The 25585-nt window shown below is 48.7% G+C and overlaps 2 protein-coding genes across 6 annotated transcripts in view; one reads left to right on the top strand and one right to left on the bottom strand.

Moving 5' to 3' along the window:
* The window catches only part of LOC139052024 (uncharacterized), a 266591-nt gene that overhangs the window by 38050 nt on the left and 202956 nt on the right, over positions 1 to 25585 (bottom strand). The window lies entirely within an intron of this gene.
* The window catches only part of LOC139052022 (histone acetyltransferase KAT5-like), a 181327-nt gene continuing 164844 nt past the window's right edge, over positions 9103 to 25585 (top strand). For 2 of the 4 annotated variants that reach the window (XM_070529096.1, XM_070529095.1), the window contains exon 1: positions 9103 to 9356. The gene's annotated coding sequence lies outside the window, so the exon portion shown is untranslated. The remainder of the gene's footprint in view (positions 9357 to 25585) is intronic. The other 2 variants (XM_070529092.1, XM_070529094.1) reach the window with 2 other exon arrangements.

The raw sequence follows: 25585 nt of genomic DNA, 5'->3' as shown, positions 1-25585 counted from the left end.
CGACAAGACGCACCAAGATGTGTGCGCAACGTGCTCAGTCTTTGTTTGACTCGAAAGGAAAACAATGATAAATGTGGGGGTCGAACACGTTAAGACAATGAGCTGGAAGTGATTTTTCTCGACAATCTTTCACTACACCAGACAGACCCTGCCCACCGGCGGGGTATTGGACACGTCACGCTCGGAACGTCAGTTAGTATCTCGTCATGTCCCCAGCGGCAGCGATGACAGCGCTCATCCTGGAAGGCAGTGAAGTGTAGATTGACTTGATCAGGGATGTGTTCATTCGCAGCTGGCGATGGTGGATCGAAGCCTATCCTCGGGCGACTGATTGAGGAGATGGTGCGGCAGCGATACTTTCAACGAGCCCCAGGCAGTGGCGTAGCTAGGTCGTCTGGCACCCGGGGCCCTTAGCTCTTCTGTCACCCCCCCCCCCCCCCACCGGGTGTAGTCTAGGAAGGCAAGGATATCGACAATTTACGGGTGTCTTCAGACGTATATGACACCCCCCCCCCCTTACTGGCCCCGTGCACCCGGGGCCCACGCCCCCCCCCCCCCTCCCCCTGTTGCTACGCCACTGGCCCCAGGCATTTTAAATGATGCTGGCGCCCGGGGATTGAGGCGTTCACTCCAAGAGAGTGACTGCTCGCACTTCCAGCATTTCTTGCACAACACGAGCAGTGTGGATCGGCGACCTATCGCTTTAGAATATATAGTCGCCTTCCAGAAACAGGCCGTCAAGAATGCATGGAATCAGTAGGTCGTCTATGACTGTCCTGCAGCGATGAACTTACCTTCCAGGCGTATCAGTGGGCGTCGCACAACGCTTAGCAAAGAATACCGGCTCATTTCACGCAGTAACGATGTGATCGGCGCCCTGCACCTGACAGTAGAACGTTTCTCGACAATGCGGCCAGCGCGCGCCGCCGTAGCAGACGACGCCGTTCAAGATCTCGCCCCTCGAGCTCCTGTGCGAGCTGCTGCCGCCGCCTGACTCAAGCGCTCGCCGCGTCGCGATGCAATGCGCTCCGAGTTTTCCCCTAAATGTGAAACAGACTGTACACCGCCCTTCGAATCAAATGTCCACGCGCACACACGCAGGCACACTGCGCGCGGCACGAAACGTGCCCAAACACGCGCAGTGCAGGAGGCAATCAAGGCGGTGCGAACGGGAGGTGGGAGTGGGGTACCACCCGCTAATAGAATTTTGCTCCGCATGCGGCGCTCTCAACGCCGGCGCAATAGCGCCGCTCTCGGTGCCGTTCTTGTCCGCCGACCAGCGCCACTTGTTGCGTGGACTTTCTTTACTTCGCAATGCGCATAGAATAAAGTGCAAGTGTCTAATATACTAACTGCAATTTTAAGCAATAATTATACTGTACTTAGTGACAGTAAACTTAAGTACAGTAATCTCTTGACTGCATTTTGAAGTATCAAGATTTCACCGCCACGCCTCGCCACTTACTGGTTTTTCCTACTTTCTTTGCCCAATTTAAAATTATATTTCCTACCTAAATCCCGAACAGCGTGCTGGGTTCTATCACTATAAATCATGGTCATTTCATTTCCGTCAACGTCTCACAACACATTCTGGCCAGTTGTCAGTCCCTTTAACATAAACAAAAACCACTGGTATGGTCTTAGTTCATAATTAAATGTTTCTCAGCGTTGGACCAGTTTTCACGCGTTTCGCTTACTTCAGTCGAATTAACCCATTTACGCGAGTGCATAGTAAAACTGCGCTTAGACTGCTTCTTTTGTTGTTTTTCTCCCTTAGTGAAGTTTATTTGGAGTGTAATATGCTTAATATTCTCTTTTATAACGAGTAATGGTTTGAGTATGGTGTGTTTATTTTTCACTTTCATTGTCTCTCTCTCTCTCACATGAAGTTTCGTTCAGTGCGAAGTGTTCAAGGCAGTTAGATTTAATTTTCTCTTTATATCCTTTTTTTGTTGGAGAACTTATATTTTAGTGTAGAAATGGCAGTGATGGTAGCCGGGGGCTCTGATGCACTGAACACATTCATTTATTTTTTTAGCTCTTTTTCTCGTTTATGCTGTATTCTTCATTTTATATGCACACTCAATACACGTGAGGGAAGTTGAAAAACACGTTTATTCATCACACATTTCTTTTCTCATGTTTTTTTCACCACATTTGGAGGGAGGTCATATTACTTGCACCTTCTCAACTTCAAATGCTTTTGTCGCTCCCTTTGGGCAGTCGTCTTCGTTTAAAGACTTTATGAAGAAGCGCATGCCTGTGAGTAGATAAAATTGCCCTGTTTTGCAGTCAGGTCTTTGTTGTGAACAATACAGTCAACTCGATCCAGTTTCGTGCCTGCTAAGAACTGCATGCATGAACTCATTTATCCTCGAGAAATTTTCTTTAGGAAAAAAAAAGAAGTAAGCCCATCTACTAGCGCCTTTACCAGTTTGGCCAGATTGTCACAAGGATACAACAATCCTGCCTTGTCAATGTGGTTGACTAGTTGACTGTTTCGTTTCACTTCGGCTTCTGGTTTCTCCGCGGCAAGGGTGCATATCAGACGTATATATTCCTTCCTTATCTGGTTTCACAAAACTTGCTGAGCTAGTTGGTTCATGATTTAAAATCAAAGGTTGCGGCGCTAAGCAGACGAGCACGAAGTGAGACACGCCCGTATGTGTCGTTCGTTTCTCACTTCGCCCTCGTCTGCTTAGCGCCGTCACCTTTGTTTTTAAGTCTGGTTTCACGCCGCAGCCTCCGCGCAAGTCCATGTGTGCTGTCGAGCACCGACAGCGCTTCCTCCGGCGAAGGAACAGTGCACTGTTGGCGGGTTTAGCCCCTCAGGAAGACAGAGCAAAACAATGATTCGGTTTGGTTGCATTCCGACTTAAATTCACTAACTTGGGCAGAAAGATATGGTCAACCTGCTCACCCTCGGGACCACAGACTCCGAAGAACACAAATTAATGTTCACTTGAAAACGTTACCTTGTTCCACGTTACATCAGGCAGACGGACATTATCACACACACGTTCAAGTTGGACGGCATGTAATCTATATCTGGTATTTCCGCCTCAGGATATACCTATCATCTTGCTGCTCGTGGCGTACCTACGCCTGCGCTGCGGCGTCTTCTTGCTGGGCGTCTTGCCTGCTGATTGCTGTTCTGCCAGTTGTCGTTTTGCAGCAGGTCCAGCGCTGCTCACATGTATTTATTTATTTTTTATCGGTGCTTCCTTCGTGAAATGCTGAGGTGCATCAGGGAACACAGTAGGCATGACGTGCTCTTTCAGACGCGGACGATAGCGAGGTAGTTACACAACATCACCGTTAATTCTGTGCAGTTAGGCCCTCTCGATAAATCTTTCGTTGAAGTGCCGTTCACGAACCACGCTGTCGTTCGTTAGCTCTTTGTCAGCCCGTTTAATATGATGGGTCCATTGCTCCCTTCGCAAGGGATCAATTGGGGCTTTAAACACAAAAAGGTTTTCTGAGTACGATCTATACCCACCTTTGCATCCAGATACAAAGCACGTATTTGAGCAGCGGGGTAGCATGGTTCCGTACATCATCCGACAGTCTGAAGAGCTAATTCCTCGTGTTGAAGCCCAACGACCGAACACTATTGACAAATCTCACAAACGACGACAATGAAAAGGCGAAATCGAAGCGTCAACGCAGCCAGCGAAGCCTAGGGCGGAATCTTATAACGGTTCGGAAAACGAACCGTTCACTTCACCGTTTACGTCACTACATGGGCCATTCCCAAGCCGGAGGTGGAAGAAGGGTAGGACACGACCAGTATACGAGAGGGTGCCGCCTCTGAAGTGTGCATATCATATATGACAAGTTAACCAAGGAAGTGCAGAATGTTTCTGCTTGCCAATTAACTATAAAATATAAATTCATATTATATGGCAAATTCTAAACATGCGGTGCCGGGCGTTTATGCAATGCTTGAAGAAATTAACAATGTCCTTCTTTTTCATTCTCAGCCGACAGGTGGTATCGCAAGCGTGAATGAGTTGGCAAAGCGCAGCGCTATATGTCGTCTGCTACCAGGAGCTCGCACGATGCACTCAACAGGAAGGCACTGCCAGCACTTCTTGAGTAGCAAGCGCAACAAAACCGTGAACTGGTTCTTAGGGACACTTTTACTAGGCGACTATATCAATTTTTCTTCTTTTTTCGCCCATCGTCATCGGCTCGGACATGACTCGCTAGCCGCCGCGCTGCCGCTATCCCTGCGATCTGCCCCACGGCGCGTCGCGTGATAGACGTAATGGAACTTGAAATCGAACATTACGATATACAGGCCGTGCATTGCCTGCGCGAAGTAAAATCGAAGAGTGTGGTGCAGACGGTGCGCGCTGTGCCGTGAAATTGAGGAACAAAGTGTGGCACTCCCGGAACTAGAGAAAGAAGGGAAGCCAAATAAGGGATCTCCACAATATGTTCCCATCCTGATTGTATAGTTTTATCAGCTGAACGAAGGAAGCGCTTAACCAGCCTACGTTGAACCCTTCTGACTGCTGAATGGCGATCTGCGAGATATTCACGCTCGCGATAGCACTGGGAATTCCATCTCACCATGCAAATATCTCCTTGGCATTGACATTGAAGCGGAGGTGACGGGAAAGCTGACCCAGCCCTTCTACCAGCTAACACAGTAATTGCGAGAGCAACTTCGTGCACAGTGTCGGCAGCAGAGATATCTAGGCCATTCCGATGAATGCTTCGCGTCCCACCGATCTCTGGGAGCTGCATGGCGGTGGCGATGAACCGCAGCACGCAATATTCCTTCCCCTGCGTGGAATGAGCACTGGTACGCTTGCACCCAAGTCTACCCCGGTTCGTAGCATAGCCTGTAAAAGGTCTACTTAGAAAGCCGGCGGGGGCAGCGCAAATAATTACCAGTCTTCTCTTCGAACGCCTATCGCACTTCCAGCCGTGGTCGACACCGAAAGAGCAACGCCAAGCAGACGAGAAGGGCAAGTAATATAGCCTCCGAAGCAACCAACGCACGCGACCCCCGCGTGTCTCCAGGGTCGCGCGACCGGGCCAGGGGCACGGCCAGGGTCGCGAGCCAACAGCCAAGCCACAGCAAGGGAACCGAAAGCGGAGTACCCCTTCGCCGGTTCCGCTCTTAGCCAACGACGGGTTCGCTTTGAAAATGATTGACAGATGCCTGATGTGACTATAATTTGCGGTGCCACCCCGGTGTCTCTGACGGCCTCTGACGCAGGTGGTGGTGGTGGTGGTGGTAACAACTTTATTTCGTCAACAGAAAGGATTTGGTTGACTTTAATGGACTTCCAGGGTGCGTGAGGTGGCCGTCCGATCAGCTCCACCAGTGGCACCTGTTATGGTCATGAGGCCCTGTCTGTCGGCGACTTCCAAAGCCTAGCTGACGCCCTGCAGCTGAACCGCCGGGTCCAAGCTGGACACCGCCTCCTCCCACTCTTGCTCGTTAGAAAGATGCCATTCTCTTTTCGGTTTTAGATTGTCGCAGTCGAATAAAATGTGTTTTAAATCTGCTTTTGGAATCCCGCAGAGCTTACATTCGGGGGTGTAGACTCCTGGGTAGGCCTTGAAGTATATATATAGGGGTTGGGGAATGTGTTTGTAGCTTCCGCCAGGCCACTTGTTGATGTTTATTAAGGCTTTTGTCCGGCAGCGGTAGCGTCCTTCTGTTGTTTCTGTAATATGTTATTTCGTGGTAGGCGGTCAAGGTCTTTCTGGCCGACTTCAGGACCGGCTTGCCCACTGCCCGAGCAAAATTTTGACCAATCAGGTGAAGCCAAGCGACGGTTCCCCTCCCGAACCGTTATAAGATTCGGCCCGTAGTCATCGGCCGACAGTCGCAAGTTAGTCGCAAAGGTGCCACGACAGTCGCGTGGCACCTTTGAACACAGCAGTGCGCCTAGCGGTGGGCAAAATTTTCACCGCATTCCGCACAATCCTTCCCCGTGGCGCGGACAAGGCGCCTGTCACACTACCCTCGCTACCCTCCTCACCGCTGTTAACGCTCGGCGGCAGTTTCTGGTGGTGGTTTTCGCGTCGCGCGGTCAGTTTTCTTATGACGTGGCGTCTTCTGCTTGGGAAATGGTTCTGTGGGACGTACTGAAGCGATTTAGGTCAGGATGACTGGAGTTGCTGCGGCCTCGAGGCGGACGGCGCACCCAACGCGATGTGTGTGCACGTGTTTGAGACTGCAATCAGCCTCGGATGTCCGTTGTGCATTTCTGAAAATTCGTTTGACTGATGTGGCCTTACTGCAGCATTATCACTGTAATTCTAAGCTACGGAAATTAGCTACGAAACGTAAGACGATCCTAACCGTTTGGGTACCGTTCCGCTGCGGAATAAGTTGTGCTGTTTACTTTGGACAAGAGTAATAATTGTTATCTGTAGAAACATTGCGCGCCTACCTGGTTTTTTGCACAAGGTTACCACCCACGAATAATGTAGAGTTGGTTACTATAATTATAGCCTACCGTACAGTATGAATCACACTTGTCGAATGGTCGAGTGACCGGTTTTGGCCAGCGCGACGAGGATGAAAGAAAGACAGGATGTGCTGAGGATTGGGCAAGTTGGTATTGCATATTCCGAAACTGGTACAGCGCAACAAGGAAAGGAAAAAAGCCGAGCCGGCCAGAAGAAGGAACAGAGCGCTGCTGTTTTAGAACGGAAAGAGAGACGGTAGGGATGTTAACCTGAAATGCGTCTGGTTGGCGACCCTGCGCTACACTGGGGGACTGGAAAGGGGGAATATAACGCTGAAAAAAAAAAGTTACGGGGTTTTACGTGCCAAAACCACTTTCTGATTATGAGGCACGCCGTAGTGGAGGACACCGGAAATTTCGACCACCTGGGGTTCTTTAACGTGCACCTAAATGTAAGTACACGGATGTTTTCGCATTTCGCCGCCATAGAAATGCGGTGAGCACGAGGTTGCTGAGCACGAGGTTGCTGCTGAGCACGAGGCTGCTGAGCACGAGGTTGCGGGATCGAATCCCGGCTACGGCGGCCGCATTTCGATGGGGGCGAAATGCGAAAACACCCGTGTACTTAGATTTAGGTGCACGTTAAAGAACCCCAGGCGGTCGAAATTTCCGGAGCCCCCCACTACGGCGTGCCTCATAATCACAAAGTGGTTTTGGCACGTAAAACCTCATAATTTAAAAAAAAAACAGCTTACGCAAGGTGTGCAGAAGTAGAGCCGCATTAATTAAAGCCTAGCGCAGGGTCTAGGCGACACAACGGAAGCGGCCGCACGTCAAATCAACGCTTCTGTGCCCGCCGCAATAGCTTTGCGGCTGTGGCATTGCTCGAGGTCGCGGATTTGACCGAGGCCGCCGCATTTTGACGGGGGCAAAATAAAAAAAAAAGGCTCGCGCACTTTGATTTAGGGACACGTTAAGTAACACCACGGTGTCAAAATTAATCCGGAGTGCGCCACTACGGCCTGCCTCATAACCAGATTGTGGTTTTGGCACGTACTACATCCCCATAATCCAAGTTTAATGCTTCCGCTACGATGCGATGCGCCATGTGAGGCAATGGCAATGCTCAACCCTCTCAGAAGTTATGAAATATGGCTCACTGCAACGCCTCAAGCAAACACCTCCCCCTTTGTGTATTACGCAGACAAATAGCAGTGGTGCACGCAAGGCAACGTTTAACATCAACTCGACACTCTCGTGTTGATAAAACGTTGACGAAATTAAACATTCGCCGTCAATATCACCGCTAGTTATCGTCAATCGAAGCAAACAGCACAAAGCTTCGCTTACGTCGATTCCCACAGTGCGTGGCATCTGCATAATTTTCTTTCTTTTCTACAGTGAAGCTGTTTATCTGACGGACCCGTGTGAAGGAGTCGTATGCGTGGTCTCGTAGGGGGGGGGGGGGTGCACGGCATCTGGGCTGGCGAACGTCCGTAAAGTGAACAAGAAAGATAACGAACGATAGTGCGGCGCAGAAGAAAGGACACGTGATTTCACCGCGCGTGCTACCTGTGCACTGCGGGAGTGCACCCGCGCTGGCCACCTTTGCTGCCGGCTGCGTCTGCTGTCGTCTGCCCTCCTTACAATGGCGCGGCAGTTGTGGTGCGAAAACACGGGGACATGCGCCGAGGTTAGACGCCGCGATGTATAGGAACCGGACTGCGTATTGCAGAGGTAGACCGTTGCAACAGTTGCAAGTCCAACAAAAATGAGAAGACCACTCATTCTAGGCACGGCCGAAGAACAAGCCAACGTGCCCCTGCGGAAGAGGACAATGCGGCCAGTGACGTTGCCTCCGAAGGGCGTCAGAGCGAGCAGATACGACAGTCCAATCGTCGGCGTCGAGCGCGAGCTATACCGATGAGGATCGCACACGGGAGGCCACTCGTAAGCGTCGGGCTAAGTCTTTCGAGTCTGCGTCCGTGCGGCAGAAGCAGCTTCGCTGGCTAATCTGCCACCATATGAATGGTTTGGCCCGAATTTCTTTTTTTCGAAAAAAGAGGATGCAAATCGTTTTTGTTGTTCGTCCAGTCGTCTACGACGCACTCTTTTTACGGAAATTGTATCCTCATAAACAGCCACCAGATTCTTTTTATGCGGTTCATTTTCGATATTACACACTTACAAGGCCAAAAGGCAACGCCGAAGGACAAAACTTGCATGTATTATGCTGGCTTACCAACCGCAGTGATCGCCGGGTCGAGCAACGCCATCGTCGCCGTGCAGGAGGCTAACGTAGACGCAGCATGGTGACTTCAGGTCTACTAGACTCAAAAACGTTGCCAGTGGCTGACGCAAATGTTTTATAACCATTGGCGCTTAGAGGTTTCGGGGTTGCATTGGTTTGGCCGTACACGAGTGCTCCTATGTTTTAGTTCTTAGATCAAGCTATCAGACTGAAGATATTCAAATTCATTTATAGGGGCAATTCAGAGGCGCCGCTGCTGTTTGTTGAATAAAAGCTGATACAGCCAAAATAGTTCACAACACGCACACACACCGCGGCTGATGATGCGCGTCGCATGTTTGCGCAGCCAAGAGAATTTCCGGCATACTGTAGTTGGTCGCTGCACCGAAAGTGGCTACATAGTGGTTCTTCAACGACCCCGTATACACTGACGTCACGTAAATTTCGCGGAGAACGAGCTAAAACATTTACAAATCGTTCCGCAGCTCGCGATGGCAACCAAGTCGACGGCAACGCATTCAAGCAGCGCACAAGCCAGAGAGGAGGAAAGGCTGGCCGCGCGCCCTTTCCTCCTCGCCCGATGAAGACGAGCATAAGCTTCACACGTTTCCCGCCAATACTGGGGATCGACACCGCTGGGAGCAGCATGAACTCACGAGTTCACCCAGGTAAGTAATTTAAAAAAATAATGGGGTTTTACGTGCCAAAACCACTTTCTGATTATGAGGCACGCCGTAGTGGAGGACTCCGGAAATTTCGACCACCTGGGGTTCTTTAACGTGCACCTAAATCTAAGTACACGGGTGTTTTCGCATTTAGCCCCCATCGAAATGCGGCCGCCGTGGCCGGAATTCGATCCCACGACCTCGTGCTCAGCAGCCCAACACCATAGCCACTGAGCAACCACGGCGGGTAGGTAGGTAATTTGGACCGCCCTTTCGGTGTTATAGAAGTTCCAACCGCTGCCTTCTTGTCGTTGTGCGCCCCACTTAGTTTGAGTCTAGAAAGTACTTGTCTAGCGTTATTAATTTGTGCTTTGGAATTGTAGATCGCACAACCGCTATTCACGTCATCCCGCTTTTATTACGTGATGCTGGAGGAGGTATGCGTAGCATTATATGGCGATTGGCATGGTGCGGAATGTTCGGCAGTGTAAATGTGTGCTTCTGTATGCTCGTACTCACGCATATAGAAATAACGCATACACCAGCATAGCCCCCCCCCCCCGCACACACACACATTATTAGCACTCATAACTTTCCGCACCACGCCGACCGCCACATAATGCTACACATACCTTGGAATAGTTCCCGTTCAGGGAGGTTCCGCTTAATTTGTTTTTGATATGCGTCTACTTGAAATAATATTGGTCGAACAATAGAAACGTTATGCGACTGCTTGCGCTTTTCACTGCTCCATTCGTATTGTAGTCGAGATTATTGACTTTTCACATCATCCGAGCTTATGACTACGGCAGCTTTTTAATTCATCAAAAGAAATGTGCACAAGGCGGCGCCTTATCACGTCTACACTCTTAAAGCAGTTTGCACCCTTTAGGGCTTATCTTGTCCCGAAACAATGATTATCATCTGCCTTGCTTGCGCTTCCTTGTTTGGGAACTCTACGCTGCTCCCTCTTTTTCTGTCCAGAATGCATTGTAACGCTGTTAGCACGAATGCCCTTCGGGACCTGGAAGTACCTGGCCCGCATCGTTAAAGAAAGGAAACGCGGGCAAGATGACGATTATCGTTGTGCAGAACAAGGTAAGTCCCAAAGGGTGCAAACTTCGTTAAGAATGTATCAAAAGGGCTCTAGTGCTCTATTGTCAACACGCATGATGGTTGCACGGCCGCCATTATCGGACGTGTTCACTCTCTGATTGGCTATCGAGAGGTCGCGTGTTTCAAAATTTCTGGAAGTCTTGCAACATGCAATTTGGCGTTTTCATCGAGATGAAACGTGACGTCGAGGTGCAAATTTTATCGACTAGTACTTTTTTTCCGGACCGTGGCAGCTATATTGCGACTTTCACGCTTTAAATAAAAGTGAGCGATGGCGCAGAGAACCCGTGGAGTGCATCTCGAATGTCTGGTGGTGGTCCAAGATAGCCGCCATGTGAGCTTGCCGATTGATGAAGTAATATCCTGTGAGGAGCGTCACAGGAAGGGCCGTTTCGTAAACGTCAATTTTACATTGCGTTACATTGCGCTGGGCCGCCATGGCAGATATTTTCCGCCATAATTTGTGGTGCGACGAGCTGCGCGAATTCCGCTAATGAGCGACCACATACGCAATGGTGGCCGAGCGGCATGCATGCGTATCGCCGTATTTTCTCCGTCGTTTGGGGCCATGAAAATGTTTTGTTCATATAACGCGTGCTCATAGCATTTGCATCGCTCTCGGGTGGTGTTGGCATTTGTATTTTGCGTCATCATTTTAGTAGATAACGCGTGTATGTGAAATAACATTATAGATGAACCTTTCAGACGTATAGCTGCGACTTTTTGCACATTTCACTGCATGCGGCACTCGTATTCTAATCAAGATTGATTTTTCACATCATCGGAGCTTATGGCAACGGCGGCGTTTTAATTTGTGAAAAGAAATCTGCACAAGGCAGCGCCTTGAAGTTTCCTCACGCAGTGCGAGTAAGCAGCGAAGTGAACGGAGCCATGGCGGCGCGGGTGCTTGCGGGGCGCCAGCGGATACCTGTGGCGCGCGCAACACTATACGGTGATATTCTGCCGCTTCTCAGCCAGTCGAGTCGCATGCGTTTCGCGAGATAGCGATAACGCGGCCTGGAACGTGCGCGCATCACCACTGGTCGGTCGCGTATGCTGCCTCAAGGTTGAAAACCAGGGCGGGCGCCAATGTACGATGACTCATTCCGTTTCTCAGAGACACGCATCCTGGCTAATGAAGCAGACGACAGAAGCGAGAGACGTTTTCGGTGGAAGAATCGCACACTTTGAGCTTGCTGCTTTATTTCCGAGCGCAGCTCTTAACTGGACTAACAATCGATTTTTAAGGACCTAGTTTTTTATGGCGCGACGCAAAGCTCACTCTCGGTAGTGTTTACATGTGCAGCAGTTGCTTCCCGAAGCGCGTGAATATTTCGTAAGCAAACATTTTCCATCTCAGCAGCCCCGAAAATTCCTCCTCCTCCAGCAACGCTGAGAATTGAGAGCGACACCGATAGCTCCCGCCTCGCAAATTGTGAAAGCCGCCCGTCGTTGTGCTTTCACAGGAGTGAGTGTAGCTGTGGTTGAACACCTACATTTCGACCTTGTCAACCACTTTTGAAAAAGCTGGTGCAATAAGTTCGCGTTCTTGTGCAGACATTTATTTGTACCGCGTTTTTGCCCAAGTACACGCCTACGTCATGGCTGGCTTGTTTTGTCGACAGACGAGCCAAGTCAACTCATCGAAGGCGAAGGCAGCGCCACTTCTGCTCACTACAAACGAAAGCTTACCTGCACATTGTAACTCAGGAAAAACTTATAATGAAAAAATATACTGCATTTCAATACTAATAAAAAGAGCAGGAACCGCGTGCACTACTAAAAGGTTACGTGGTGGACCTTTTATGCACCTTTGTTGTTGCGGCGTAGGGCAGCAAATGTCATTTTTCGCGACCTTTACTGACAAATTAAACATACAGATCCACGTTTAACGAGAAAAGCATGGATCGTTTTGGCCACTACCGCACTACGATAGGGAATCATTCCATCAGATGGGTTATCTCGATTCATGTTCTGAGCGGTTGTCTGTCTCTTTAAGCGCCCGTTCCTGCGTTGAGCGTTGGCGAGCGAACGAGCAGAACTAAGGATGAAAGAGCGAACGCGGAGCGCAGCGGGTGATATGAAAAGCGAAAAGAGCGCAGGAAGGAAAGCGGAGGTGGAGGATACACATGAAGCGGAAAGTGGAGGAGGAGGGTAGAGCGTGAGAAGAAAAACGGTAGTGCCGCTCTGCGGCGATGATAACTACGAGATGGCACCAGAGTAGCGCTCGTCGTCTGTTCATCGATGGCATGCATGCAGCGAGGGCGCCGAACGATACTATGTATGAAAAGAAAGCGCTGCATATATTAGAGGAGGTCTGTTTGCGACGGCTCCTGGGAATCGCGTCCACGCATCACCCATGCGCGGCCTCTCGCGATTAGCGAGTCAGTCGCCCCACACTTCATTTGCAACGTGCCGTACGAAACGGATTGGTCGCGAAAGCCAGTATATCGCTAAATGAAAGCATGCATAGAGCTGCGCTGAAATTTCGCATTAGGGAGTATTGTAATCGTCGGTGAACCTTTTACGGAGAAGGAAAACTGTTTCGTTTTATTAAGAAAGTTAGGTTCATCGTCTTCGTTTCAGTTTCTTAGGCAAAACGTCAAGTTTGCGTCACATTAAAGGGCTGCTGAAACGATTTGGTCATTTTGTACAAACGTACCGAGTTTTTCGGTGTTTCTGATCATTAAGTGACACATTTAAGCACTCCACGTAAAGAATGTAATTTAGTATAAGGTTTTGGAAATGTGCATCGCTACCCATCTCAGCGGCGCCGCTCCCCTGAGTTTTCAGCCACCCCACCCAATTTACGCGTTTCACCCAACTGACATCATTTCGGCGAGCTATCCGATTGGCTAACCAGGGCGCATCATCGATAATTTTCGCAACTATGCTGAACAAATATCGACTATCCCCGTTTGCTCTCTGATCCACACCGCACTCTTCCTGTCTCTTAATGTTACGCCTAACCTTCGTTCCATCGCTCTTTGCACGGTCCTTGTTCTCGACCTTGTTAGTCTCCAAGTTTCTGCACCATATGCTAGCACCGGTAGAATGCACTGACTGTACACCTTTATTTTCAATGATAATGGTAAGCTTCGTGTCAGGATTTGACAACGTCTGCCATATGCGCTCCAACCCATGTTTATTGTTCTGTAAGTTTCCATCTCGTGATCAGGGTCCCCTGTGAGTAATTGACCTGGGTAAACGTACTCCTTCACAGACTCTAGGGGCTGACTGGCGATCCTGAACCCTCGTTCCCTTGCCAGGCTTTTGATCAATATCTTTGTCGTCAGCGTATTAATCTTCAACCCAACTCTTACGCTTTTTCTGTTAAGGTCCTCAATCATTTGTTGTAACTCGTTCCCAGTGTTGCTGAATATGCCAATGCCATCTGCGAACTGAAGGTTGCCGAGATATTCGCCGTCGATTCTCACTTCTAAGCCTTCCCAGTTTGAATACTTCTTCCAAGCACGCAGTGAATAGCATTGGAGAGATCGTGTCTCCTTGTCTGACCCCTTTCTTTATAGGTATCTTTCTTCCGAGCTCTCCGCCGACCGTCGGCAGATTATCGGCGTCGGTGTTGTGACAGAGGCGCCGACACGAAGAAACGCTGTCGCCGATAGTCGGCAGACCAAAATCGCTGTGGTGTTGGCCTAATGTGACTGAGTCTAAAGCAAATCTGAAGGAACTGCTGACGGAAAAAAGTGTACTGCAAATCAAACGAAGCCCTAGCATTCAAGTAAACGCGGCCTGTGCTACAGCGCAAAAACATTTGTTGTTGCGATGTATCACCGACGTTCGGCTGCGTGTTCGACGCGACGGCCTGATCAGGTTGTACAACAGTTTCGGGGCTTCGACGCGGGTGGCGTTTCACACCCAATAAAAAGAAGGCAAAAATTGCCTTCAGTGAAGTATACTCTGTCTCGTAAGCGGCGTTCAGCAGAGTCAAGGCTGCGAGGCATGGGAGCGCAGGTGCTTGCATAAGGTGAATATAATTCGCGTGTCGACCACGCCCCATTTCGTATTGTTGCGCAACGACGTACGCTGCGGGCTCTTGGGACGCTACAGGCGTCGGTAACAGGCAAGAAAACGCGGACAAAAACATTTTGCTATTTTCGCGTTCCTCATTGTCCGAGGCGCCAGTAACTCCCACGAAGCTGGAAGGAGCTCCTCATGCAGATTATTACAGCACCGTGTGCTTTTTTATGCCAGCTGCCATAGTACACTCTACACCGTTCTATGTCTTGGCTTCGATACGCCTTTTCTACGCCCGGCGACTGACAACTGGGCATGGCATAGGGCAATCGCATAAAGCGAAACTGAACGCAAAGGCAATGCATGCTGACGACTAGGCGCGGCACAGGCCAATGGCGTGAGGCGAAACTGAACGTACGTTTCGAACAACGATCTCCGATCGCGCCTTTAGTTCGCGTTCATGCGAGAGGCAGCACGAAGGTCAATTTGCTCGATGCTGCTGCCACGCTTCCTCCCCCTAGCGTTGTGATAGCGAGTTTCCGCGGTCATCAAGTGGAATGTCTTCATGTTTGTTCGTGCGCGCGTGATACCATACTTGTTAATTTAGTTAGTATGCGTATGTTTGCAAGTTTATATACGGCCGATAAAACTACTATCAGTACTTCGTATAGGTGTCCACTAATTTGTTATCGCAATCGATGCTTCGCCTGTCAGGCAAAACTGCGACTTTCTTATTGCACTAAATGCTAGTTTTAGCAACTTGGCCAGTAGGCATTGTTTTGTAAGAAAGCTTTACCTCAGACTAAGAGAACTCAGATACAAGCGATACGCGAAAATTCGTGAAAAATGTAGCACGACGTACCTGACACAACATTCATTGCGGAAAAATAAGACTACAGCAGCACCGTTTTGTAGAACTAGTGTAACTGCATGATATCAAAATTGCACTTCCAGCGCAGTCAACACTATCGGTATGCTTTGAACGCACTGGTCGCTGCAGTTTCTCGATATTGCGGTGTCATATGCCATTTATTAAATTTTTATTTTTCGCAGGTTGGCAGGTATGCATTCGGAGACAACACACGTAGTACGCATGTATTTGGTAACAATCCGCAGGGCAACCCGGAGCCCAGCCGTATGCGCTTGCCTTCTTGCGGGTGTGTTTGAAGCAGGCTACACATGAGCTTTGCAAGTAGTCCTTTTATATTATTTGTTCACTTCTAACACGTTTTCTAGATATCTGCAAAATTGCGTTTTGAACGAGACGTTTATTACACGTCTGCACTAAGAGCTGTTTGTAGCTGTTTTTAAAGGTGCGCTGAACCACTTTTCATCAGAGTGGAGGAATGCGTGTGAAGTTAAAATTGGCTATTTCTGAACTGCTTTGCCGCAAAAAGTAATTCAATTTCTTCAGCAGAAGCGGAGTTATTGGCAATCATACACGTCCATCGCAGCGCTTCTGCTCCTCCTTCAATACCTTACACTGCGAAGGCTGTACGAAGGCGCGGGGCGTACCCACAGCGGTCCGCCTACTGAATGTCACCGTGGCGTGGAGCCACGGTGACGTTCACGGTGACGCGTGGGCGCCCAAGCGCTAGCAGACCATAGTCGGCTTCTTCCGGAAGTACGCAATTGTTATCGAAATTCGAAAGCAAACGTTCGCTTCCTTCAGCCTGTTTAATTATTAAACTTTGTCGATCGATATACACAGTAACAGAAGGCAGAAGCACACTGATCCAAACACTCTTCTTAATTGATGTCAGCTATTGGCCAATAGCAGCCGCGTATGGGAATTTGCTACATTGCGAAATAAATAAGCGTCCAGAAAACAGTGAGGAACAGTCTTCAAATGAAAAAAGAGCGTTTGAGAGAAAGGTGACTTGGTGCTCCGCTTGCGAGACCTACGCGCCGCGCATGGCTGCAAAATTTGGCTGAGATGTTTTTCTATTCGCGGACTATGTTTTTTCACCCAGCCCGAGGGGTGGTTCAGGACCCCGTTAACTGTTTTCAGACACCTCAAGGCAGTTATGGCGGATGGCCATTTTCTATTCTATTCGGCCTTCCTCATTGCTCCGATGACACTGCGTGCGTTGTGGATGGTCCCAGCGATAGTGACCATTTTCTGTTATTTTCGTCCTTCTTCACTGGTTCGGATGACGCTGCTTGCCTTATGGAGTGTCCCAGCGATGATAATCATTTTGATATTTTCAACCTTCCTCATTGGTGCTTATAACACTGCGTGCCTTGTGAAGGGTCCCAGCAATGATGATGATTTTGTTATTTTCTGCCTTCCTCATTGGTTCGGATGTTGCTGCGTGCCTTGTGGAGAGTCCCAGCAATGATAATCATTTTGTTATGTTCGGCCTTTCTCATTGACTCGGATGGCGCTGCGTGCCTTGTGGTTGGTCCCAGCGATGATGATCATTTTGTTATTTTCGGCCTTCCTCATTAGTTCGGATGTTGCTGCGTGCCTTGTGGAGAGTCCCAGCGATGATAACCATTTTGTTATTTTCGGCCTTCCTCATTGGTGCTAATAACGATGCGTGCCTTGTGGAGGGTCCCAGCGATGATGATGATTTTGTTATTTTCTGCCTTCCTCATTGGTTCGGATGTTGCTGCGTGCCTTGTGGACAGTCCCAGCGATGATAATCATTTTGTTATGTTCGGCCTTTCTCATTGACTCGGATGGCGCTGCGTGCCTTGTGGTTGGTCCCAGCGATGATGATCATTTTGTTATTTTCGGCCTTCCTCATTAGTTCGGATGTTGCTACGTGCCTTGTGGAGAGTCCCAGCGATGATAACCATTTTGTTATTTTCGGCCTTCCTCATTGGTGCTAATAACGATGCGTGCCTTGTGGAGGGTCCCAGCGATGATGATGATTTTGTTATTTTCTGCCTTCCTCATTGGTTCGGATGTTGCTGCGTGCCTTGTGTACAGTCCCAGCGATGATAATCATTTTGTTATGTTCGGCCTTTCTCATTGACTCGGATGGCGCTGCGTGCCTTGTGGTTGGTCCCAGCGATGATGATCATTTTGTTATTTTCGGCCTTCCTCATTAGTTCGGATGTTGCTGCGTGCCTTGTGGAGAGTCCCAGCGATGATAACCATTTTGTTATTTTCGGCCTTCCTCATTGGTGCTAATAACGATGCGTGCCTTGTGGAGGGTCGCAGCGATGATGATGATTTTGTTATTTTCTGCCTTCCTCATTGGTTCGGATGTTGCTGCGTCCCTTGTGGACAGTCCCAGCGATGATAATCATTTTGTTATGTTCGGCCTTTCTCATTAACTCGGATGGCGCTGCGTGCCTTGTGGTTGGTCCCAGCGATGATGATCATTTTGTTATTTTCGGCCTTCCTCATTAGTTCGGATGTTGCTGCGTGCCTTGTGGAGAGTCCCAGCGATGATAACCATTTTGTTATTTTCGGCCTTCCTCATTGGTGCTAATAACGATGCGTGCCTTGTGGAGGGTCCCAGCGATGATGATGATTTTGTTATTTTCTGCCTTCCTCATTGATTCGGATGTTGCTGCGTGCCTTGTGGACAGTCCCAGCGATGATAATCATTTTGTTATGTTCGGCCTTCCTCATTGACTCGGATGGCGCTGCGTGCCTTGTGGTTGGTCCCAGCGATGATGATCATTTTGTTATTTTCGGCCTTCCTCATTAGTTCGGATGTTGCTGCGTTCCTTGTGGAGAGTCCCAGCGATGATAACCATTTTGTTATTTTCGGCCTTCCTCATTGGTGCTAATAACGATGCGTGCCTTGTGGAGGGTCCCAGCGATGATGATGATTTTTTATTTTCTGCCTTCCTCATTGGTTCGGATGTTGCTGCGTGCCTTGTGGACAGTCCCAGCGATGATAATCATTTTGTTATGTTCGGCCTTTCTCATTGACTCGGATGGCGCTGCGTGCCTTGTGGTTGGTCCCAGCGATGATGATCATTTTGTTATTTTCGGCCTTCCTCATTAGTTCGGATGTTGCTGCGTGCCTTGTGGAGAGTCCCAGCGATGATAACCATTTTGTTATTTTCGGCCTTCCTCATTGGTGCTAATAACGATGCGTGCCTTGTGGAGGGTCCCAGCGATGATGATGATTTTGTTATTTTCTGCCTTCCTCATTGGTTCGGATGTTGCTGCGTGCCTTGTGGACAGTCCCAGCGATGATAATCATTTTGTTATGTTCGGCCTTTCTCATTGACTCGGATGGCGCTGCTTGCCTTGTGGTTGGTCCCAGCGATGATGATCATTTTGTTATTTTCGGCCTTCCTCATTAGTTCGGATGTTGCTGCGTGCCTTGTGGAGAGTCCCAGCGATGATAACCATTTTGTTATTTTCGGCCTTCCTCATTGGTGCTAATAACGATGCGTGCCTTGTGGAGGGTCCCAGCGATGATGATGATTGGTATTTTCTGCCTTCCTCATTGGTTCGGATGTTGCTGCGTGCCTTGTGGACAGTCCCAGCGATGATAATCATTTTGTTATGTTCGGCCTTCCTCATTGACTCGGATGGCGCTGCGTGCCTTGTGGTTGGTCCCAGCGATGATCATTTTGTTATTTTCGGCCTTCCTCATTGGCCCGGACGACGCTGCGGGCCCGGGGCCGCCGCCAGGATTTTTTGAACGGGGAGGAGGGGGGGGGTGGCATTCATGACAAGTGAGTTCCTTGGGGCGGCGCAGGGAGGAGGGAAACTTCTGCATTGTGTTTTGACCATGTTTAACTGCGGTGAAGGCCTTTTAAACACATCAATGTGGATAAAGTATGCCTATATCACAGTAAGATATAAATTAAAATTGAGCATATTTACACATCAGTGCTTCTATTAGGAAAATGAAAAATGTATGTAATACATGGTACAGCCCATACATAAAAACATTATTAAGTAGAGAAAAATACAAGTATTCAGCAGCAACAAAATATCAGTTAACCCATTAAAGACCAGCGTGACCATATGGTCACGTTAGTCTGCACAGTGGATTTCAATTAATTAGGATTAACAAAACGGCAACAAAATCGCCTTTGACGTGCCGTTTGACAGATTAGAGTTCCCTTTATAGATACCAAGTGGCAGCAGCTGTCAGTCATATTGTGGGAGCCCCTCGCAAATGCAGGAATAAGTGTTGCTCTGCTAGTAGCGTTGCCATGCATCGCTCCAAGGGGTAAGTGTGTTTTTTTTTACTACTTGTTTGAGCAATAGTCAGATGTCCTTACCTCCGTATTGCTCTTTGAATATGTGACCTTCGATGAGCATTAGTGAAAGAATAATGTTTGATTTATTCATGAACGTGCGTGTTATCTTGCGCGTTGCCATATGGTCACGCTAGGCCTCTAGGCTACCTAAATTTTTGTTTTTTAACTGCATTCTCATCTCGTGCACGGCTGGTGGCGCGTTTCCACAGTGGTTATTTCTTATTTTATTGTCTGAATAGGTTGATGTTGGAAGAAATAGCGATGCAGTCATAGAGGAACATGACCACGTGTCAGTGGTTTATATCGAGCCGCCAGAGGCTAGCACCTATTCTGATGAAAACTCGGCCGATGAAGGCTCAGGTGGGCTCATTGACATTCTAAGCAGGTGGTAGCTATTAGCCGGCGCTGAAACTGTTTTCTCTGACGGACGCCGCATTGGTGGATGCGACTCGGACGATGACGACACCGGCGAGCAAGGTGACAGAATATCAGAGGTTTCTTCTGTAGTTGATGCGGCCATTCCGGCAAAATTATCCACTGCTTCTAAGTGGACGAAGGGTGATCTCCAGACAAGCCTTGGCATATTTCCTGACCCAAACTTTGCTGCTTACAGGGACTTTCCACTTGTTGAGTTGTTCGATCTTTTTGACAATAACGTACTCGATAGGGCAAGTACTCGTATGTTGAGAAGAAGCGAATCAAGGTGGCCCATCCGAACACTGTTGCTAAGTACAAGATTTATAGGAGGTACGGAGGAGATGCATGCAAATGCAGGCGCCTATAGGATTGCAATCCGTGGCAAAAAGTGGTAGTGGCCGATTTTCACTTCACTTTGTGATGTATCTATCAGCAACGCTTAGGCGCTAATTTGTAGCACAGGGTTCAACGTCACGCAGGTGGAATTCCACAGGCAAATTGCGCAAAGCTACCTGATGCGATATAACAATAAGCCTAGAGGGCCTGGTCAACGCCGAATACCAAAGACTGGTGATGTCCTGACTGGTACACGGTATGACCAAGTGGCCCACTTTGTTGCACCAATACCTAATGGCAAGAGGTGGAGGTGTGCATGAGATAACTGAAACCGCGCGGTGCACAAATATGACGTCGGCATGTGTATTCGATTATTTATATCATATCACACTAAATAAGTGCTCGACTATTCGCTATATATGTTTTTTGTGATGTTTCATGGCTTGAAATAAATGTTTTTAACTTCGCGTATTTTGCTGTAGTGTAAGGGCCTAGTGTGACCATATGGTCACGGGCTATATTTCAAAAACTAATTAGGCAAGAGTAATAATTTCTTGCATGTGAATTATTAGTATAAATGTAAGTTAAGATATGACATTTATTTCAAGATAGCAAGAAAATAAAGAAACCGGTCCGTAATAGGTTAACCAGATCACACTTCAAAAGAGTAATTTCACAACAGGACAGAAAACTAACACCACTAAGCAATGTGCATATCAATTCCAACTTTGGTAAAGACTCGATAGATTTTTTTTTTAATGCACCCTTGTGGCGCCGGCTGCTATTTTAAACGTTGGAAACGGGGAAAAACAAAAAGGTATATGGGAAAAGAATAACAAAAAAAACTAGAAGATAGGAGAGAACTGCAAAAATAGAGCACGCATAGGCATTTCAGTCAGTGTCACATTTGGCCATACAATCCGGCAGGTTTCACAAGCGCAAATAACAGCCGTCCGATTATACTGTTACGACTTTGCACCGCTGCCACCACCATTACGACTGAGGTGGTCCCGTAGCGCTCGTCACCTGTTTCGTGACAGAGAGTTAGCAGCGAAGACTCCGAGTCAGGCGTCGGTGAGAATAACGAAAGGGACTTTATACATTACATACAGGTCATTATACAGGACAAGATCGGATCGGCACGGAGGCCGAGAGCTCACAGCAAATGCGACTGTTCCCGCACGGCGACGTCCGGCGAGACTGCAATGCCTGACACATCTCACCTCACTCGAGAGCGGCACTCAGCTCCCGGTGGGTCGGCGGATCCGGTTTTCCAGGCGGAGGCGGCGGTGCTTATAATGCCCCGAGAAACCATTGTCACTCAAACGGCCCAATACAAAGCCAGCACTCGACGGTCGTCCGAGAGGTCCAACCAGCGACCGCGCTGGCCACCCGGTTCAAAGTTGCCGCGTGCGGTGACCGCCAGGCAAAAGGAGGTACGGCGCCGGGCTGTCTAGCACTTGGTTGCACATTTGGACATGTCGCTCGTCGATGCTTCTCCTCAGGACACCGCTGCCTGACGGCTCAGCATCTTGACTTGTCAAGGGAGAATTAGGGCGCTGTGCCTTTCGGCGCAGCCCCGGGTTTGTCCAAAGGGCGCTCGCAGGATAAATTCTGCATCTTGTAGATTCGGAATCCGGGCTGGTGGTAACGGCACAACAATACACTGTTCACTACGCAAGCTAGGCCACCGACGTGGCCTCGGAGGGCACCCTATATATGGAGTCTCAAAGCCATGACAGGGACAGAGGAAGGTTTCGTCACAACCACAGGTACCACTGCCAGCGCTGTTACAGTACAACACAAAAAACAGCCGGGATTTGTTCGATGGTGAAGTGGGTGTTCTGATACCGGTATCGGTATACGCCCGTGTCGTACAATTTTCCCGCGAAGGCGCCGCGGAGATACGATGGGGTATCACTACACGGGCATACTGGTGCAGACGTATACGTCGATTACGGTCATCATCATCAGCCTGGTTACGCCCACTGCAGGGCAAAAGCCTCTCCCATACTTCTCCAACTACCCCGGTCATGTGCTAATTGTGGCCATGTTGTCCCTGCAAACTTCTTAATCTCATCCGCCCACCTAACTTCCTACCGCCCCTGCTACGCTTCCCTTCCCTCGGAATCCAGTCCGTAACCCTTAATGACCATCGGTTATCTTCCCTCCTCATTACATGTCCTGCCCATGCCCATTTCTTTTTCTTGATTTAAACTAAGATGTCATTAACTCGCGTTTGTTCCCTCACCCAATCTGCTCTTTTCTTATCCCTTAACGTTACACCTATCATTCTTCTTTCCATAGCTCGTTGAGTCGTCCTCAATTTAAGTAGAACCCTATTTGTAAGCCTCCAGGTTTCTGCCCCGTACGTGAGTACTGGTAAGACACAGCTATTATACACTCTTCTCTTGAGGGATAATGGCAACCTGCTGTTCATGATCTGAGAATGCCTGCCAAACGCACCCCAGCCCATTCTTATTCTTCTGATTATTTCAGTCTCACGATCCGGATCCGCGGTCACTACCTGCCCAAGTAGATGTATTCCCTTACCACTTCCAGTGCCTCGCTACCTATCGTAAACTACTGTTCTCTTCGGAGACTGTTATACATTACTTTAGTTTTCCGCAGATTAATTTGTAGACCCACCCTTCTGCTTTGCCTCTCCAGGTCAGCGAGCATGCATTGCAGTTGGTATCCTGGGTTACTAAGCAAGGCAAATCGCAAGTTACTAAGGTATTCTCCATTAACTCTTGTTCCCGATTCTTCCCAATCCAGGTCTCTCAATACCTCCTGTAAACACACTGTGAATAGCATTGGAGAGATCATATCTCCCTGTCTGACGCCTTTCTTTATGGGGATTTTGTTGCTTTCTTTATGGAGGACTATGGTGGCTGTAGAGCCGCTATGATATCTTTCAGTATTTTTACATACAGCTCGTGTACACCCTGATTCCGATTACTGAGCGCAGCATCAAACGTGTCAACACGCCGAAGACCTATCTTATTGGCAAAAGATCGCTCGACCGCAAGCACAGCTAGGTCGCTCAGACGATTATTCGTCATCTCGCGGCGAAGATGTCTTCAATCTTCGAAGACACGAAAACGTCCGCTCGCAAGATGACGACGATGCCTTAATCGTCACGGGGATAACAGCTAGTTTGTGCAGTTAATGGAAGGCTAGTTATATTCTCCCAAGACAGTCACCAATTGCAGCAGTGTTTCTATCTTGCACTTCTTTTCGGCTTCGATGTGCTAAAGAAGTTTCATTACCAGCTTGCACTCAACTTCAACGCTTTCGATGTCGCATGCATAGTGTTCGATCGGCGAAAGGCTTGAATAAGGAGATGCCCATAAAATTCTCACTCCGGGCGGTGTGGAGGGCGCTGGCTCACCGGTGGTGAGCGCGGGCTCCGTAGAGTACGCCATTATTCTCCATGAACCGCCTAGTCAGCTCCTCAGTCAGGTGGTCCAGAACGGGTAGAAAAACTTCGAATGTATCCTTTCAATCTGGAGACTCGTCTTCAACGGGCCGACCTTCGCTCAATACATACTGTTCTAAATGAAGCGGAAGGCGCGTCATTCTCTGCTATTCTCTTTAGGACACCCCGTTCTTCTCAGAAATACTGCAGGTTTTGCCCAGGCACTGTCAAATGTCTTTTGGGAATTGCTCATTTCGAAGAATTCCTCAATGACTGTGCGTGCCATGAGGCATACCTGACTAATATTGAAGTCTGTAATAATATAGTAATATTGCAGGCGGCTGAGTACCTTGGTAAATAGGCTTAAATGGAAGAGAAACGAGAAGTTCATTTGCTCAAGCAGACCCCCTAGCTTCCGTTGCCCGCCTGCTGTTTGCAGCGATGACTACGACGACACATGCAAGGCTAACTGGAAAGCTTTTCATTGCCGCCGTACAAGCCGCTCTCTGGCAGGCCCATCGTGTATCGCTGAGACACTGCAGCTCTATCACTGGCAAAGACAACCTCTTTTGCACGTCTGCGCATGCAGAGAGTGAATTGCAGATACATTCAGGAAAATATAGAGGCATTATAAAAGAGATAAAAAAATACCTCACCTGTTTTATCACTATGCGAAAATCCACGATGACTAGATCCACGAGGCGGTGGTGTTCAGGCAGTGCGCGTGCACTGCCTGCGGCACTTTCTGCCTGAACAGCGCCTGGACGCCCCTTGAGGTACCGCATGACACTCGCACCATCGTATGTTTGAACAATGCGCAGCTGATCATCAATGCCGCAGCGATCCAACGTTCCAGTACGTAGCCCAGAAGCGACCTTGCATCCGAGTGCTCAGCGTTGCTCAGCGCACTATGTCATTGCCGACTGACGTAGTACGTTAATTGCTCTGCCTTGCTTAGGTCCTGGGTTTCATCGACCATAAGTGCAACGCACGTGGATCTTTTCATCTCATCCTTTACACTTGTTAATGCGATGTGGCTGGGAATTTCGAGGATCTGGTCTTGTATCGAATGATGGACGTACTTCGCGTTCGCTTCTCTGCCATTCAGGGGTTTTTTTTTTTTCGGCAATATCGTCGTATTTTCCAAACAAGGTCAAGAGCTCAACAAAGTCTTCTTTGTTTTTCACTTGTGGCACTTTCATCGTGGCCCCTCTGAGCGATTCCCTGAACGATTCCCTGAACGGCAGTGAATCGCAATATATCAGCCACTCTTGCTAGAGGCGATTTTCCTGCACCTTCTCTGTAGTACTCGTCGCTGGGATATGTTGCAACTGACTTACTCTGTCCTCCCGACGTCATCTGCGTGTATACTATAGGAAACGCACGATGTCTGGCAAGACTTATGCGCGAGGGAGTTTTCGTGCTTCCTGAAATCACCATTCTTTTCTAGGTTTTTTTTTTCCAGTTACTGTATCCACCGTTGACAAAATGCAGATTTCTCATTGGCACCAGCAGAAAACATTCTGCAAGGGTAACAGAAAGCTGCGTCAGCCTGTGCGGTTTACTCCAACCAAGGAAATAGGCGGTACGAGTTCGAGTGGAAGCTTCTGCTCAATTTTCTCTGCTCCCCCCCCCCCTCCAAGCCGACGAAACGCTACTACTATAGACACGATGGCGGTTGCGGGGTAACGGGATAAGTTTAAGGTACAGTACGGTACGTTTCTGTTATTTTTGAAAAATAAACACAATGCAAATATGTCAAGCGGACAACTTACGC

The sequence above is a fragment of the Dermacentor albipictus genome, unplaced genomic scaffold (assembly GCF_038994185.2).
Source record: "Dermacentor albipictus isolate Rhodes 1998 colony unplaced genomic scaffold, USDA_Dalb.pri_finalv2 scaffold_17, whole genome shotgun sequence".
In the NCBI taxonomy this organism is placed as follows: Eukaryota; Metazoa; Arthropoda; class Arachnida; order Ixodida; family Ixodidae; genus Dermacentor; species Dermacentor albipictus.
The sequence above is the reverse complement of the archived record's forward strand: the minus strand, read 5'-3'. Positions and strand labels throughout refer to the sequence as shown.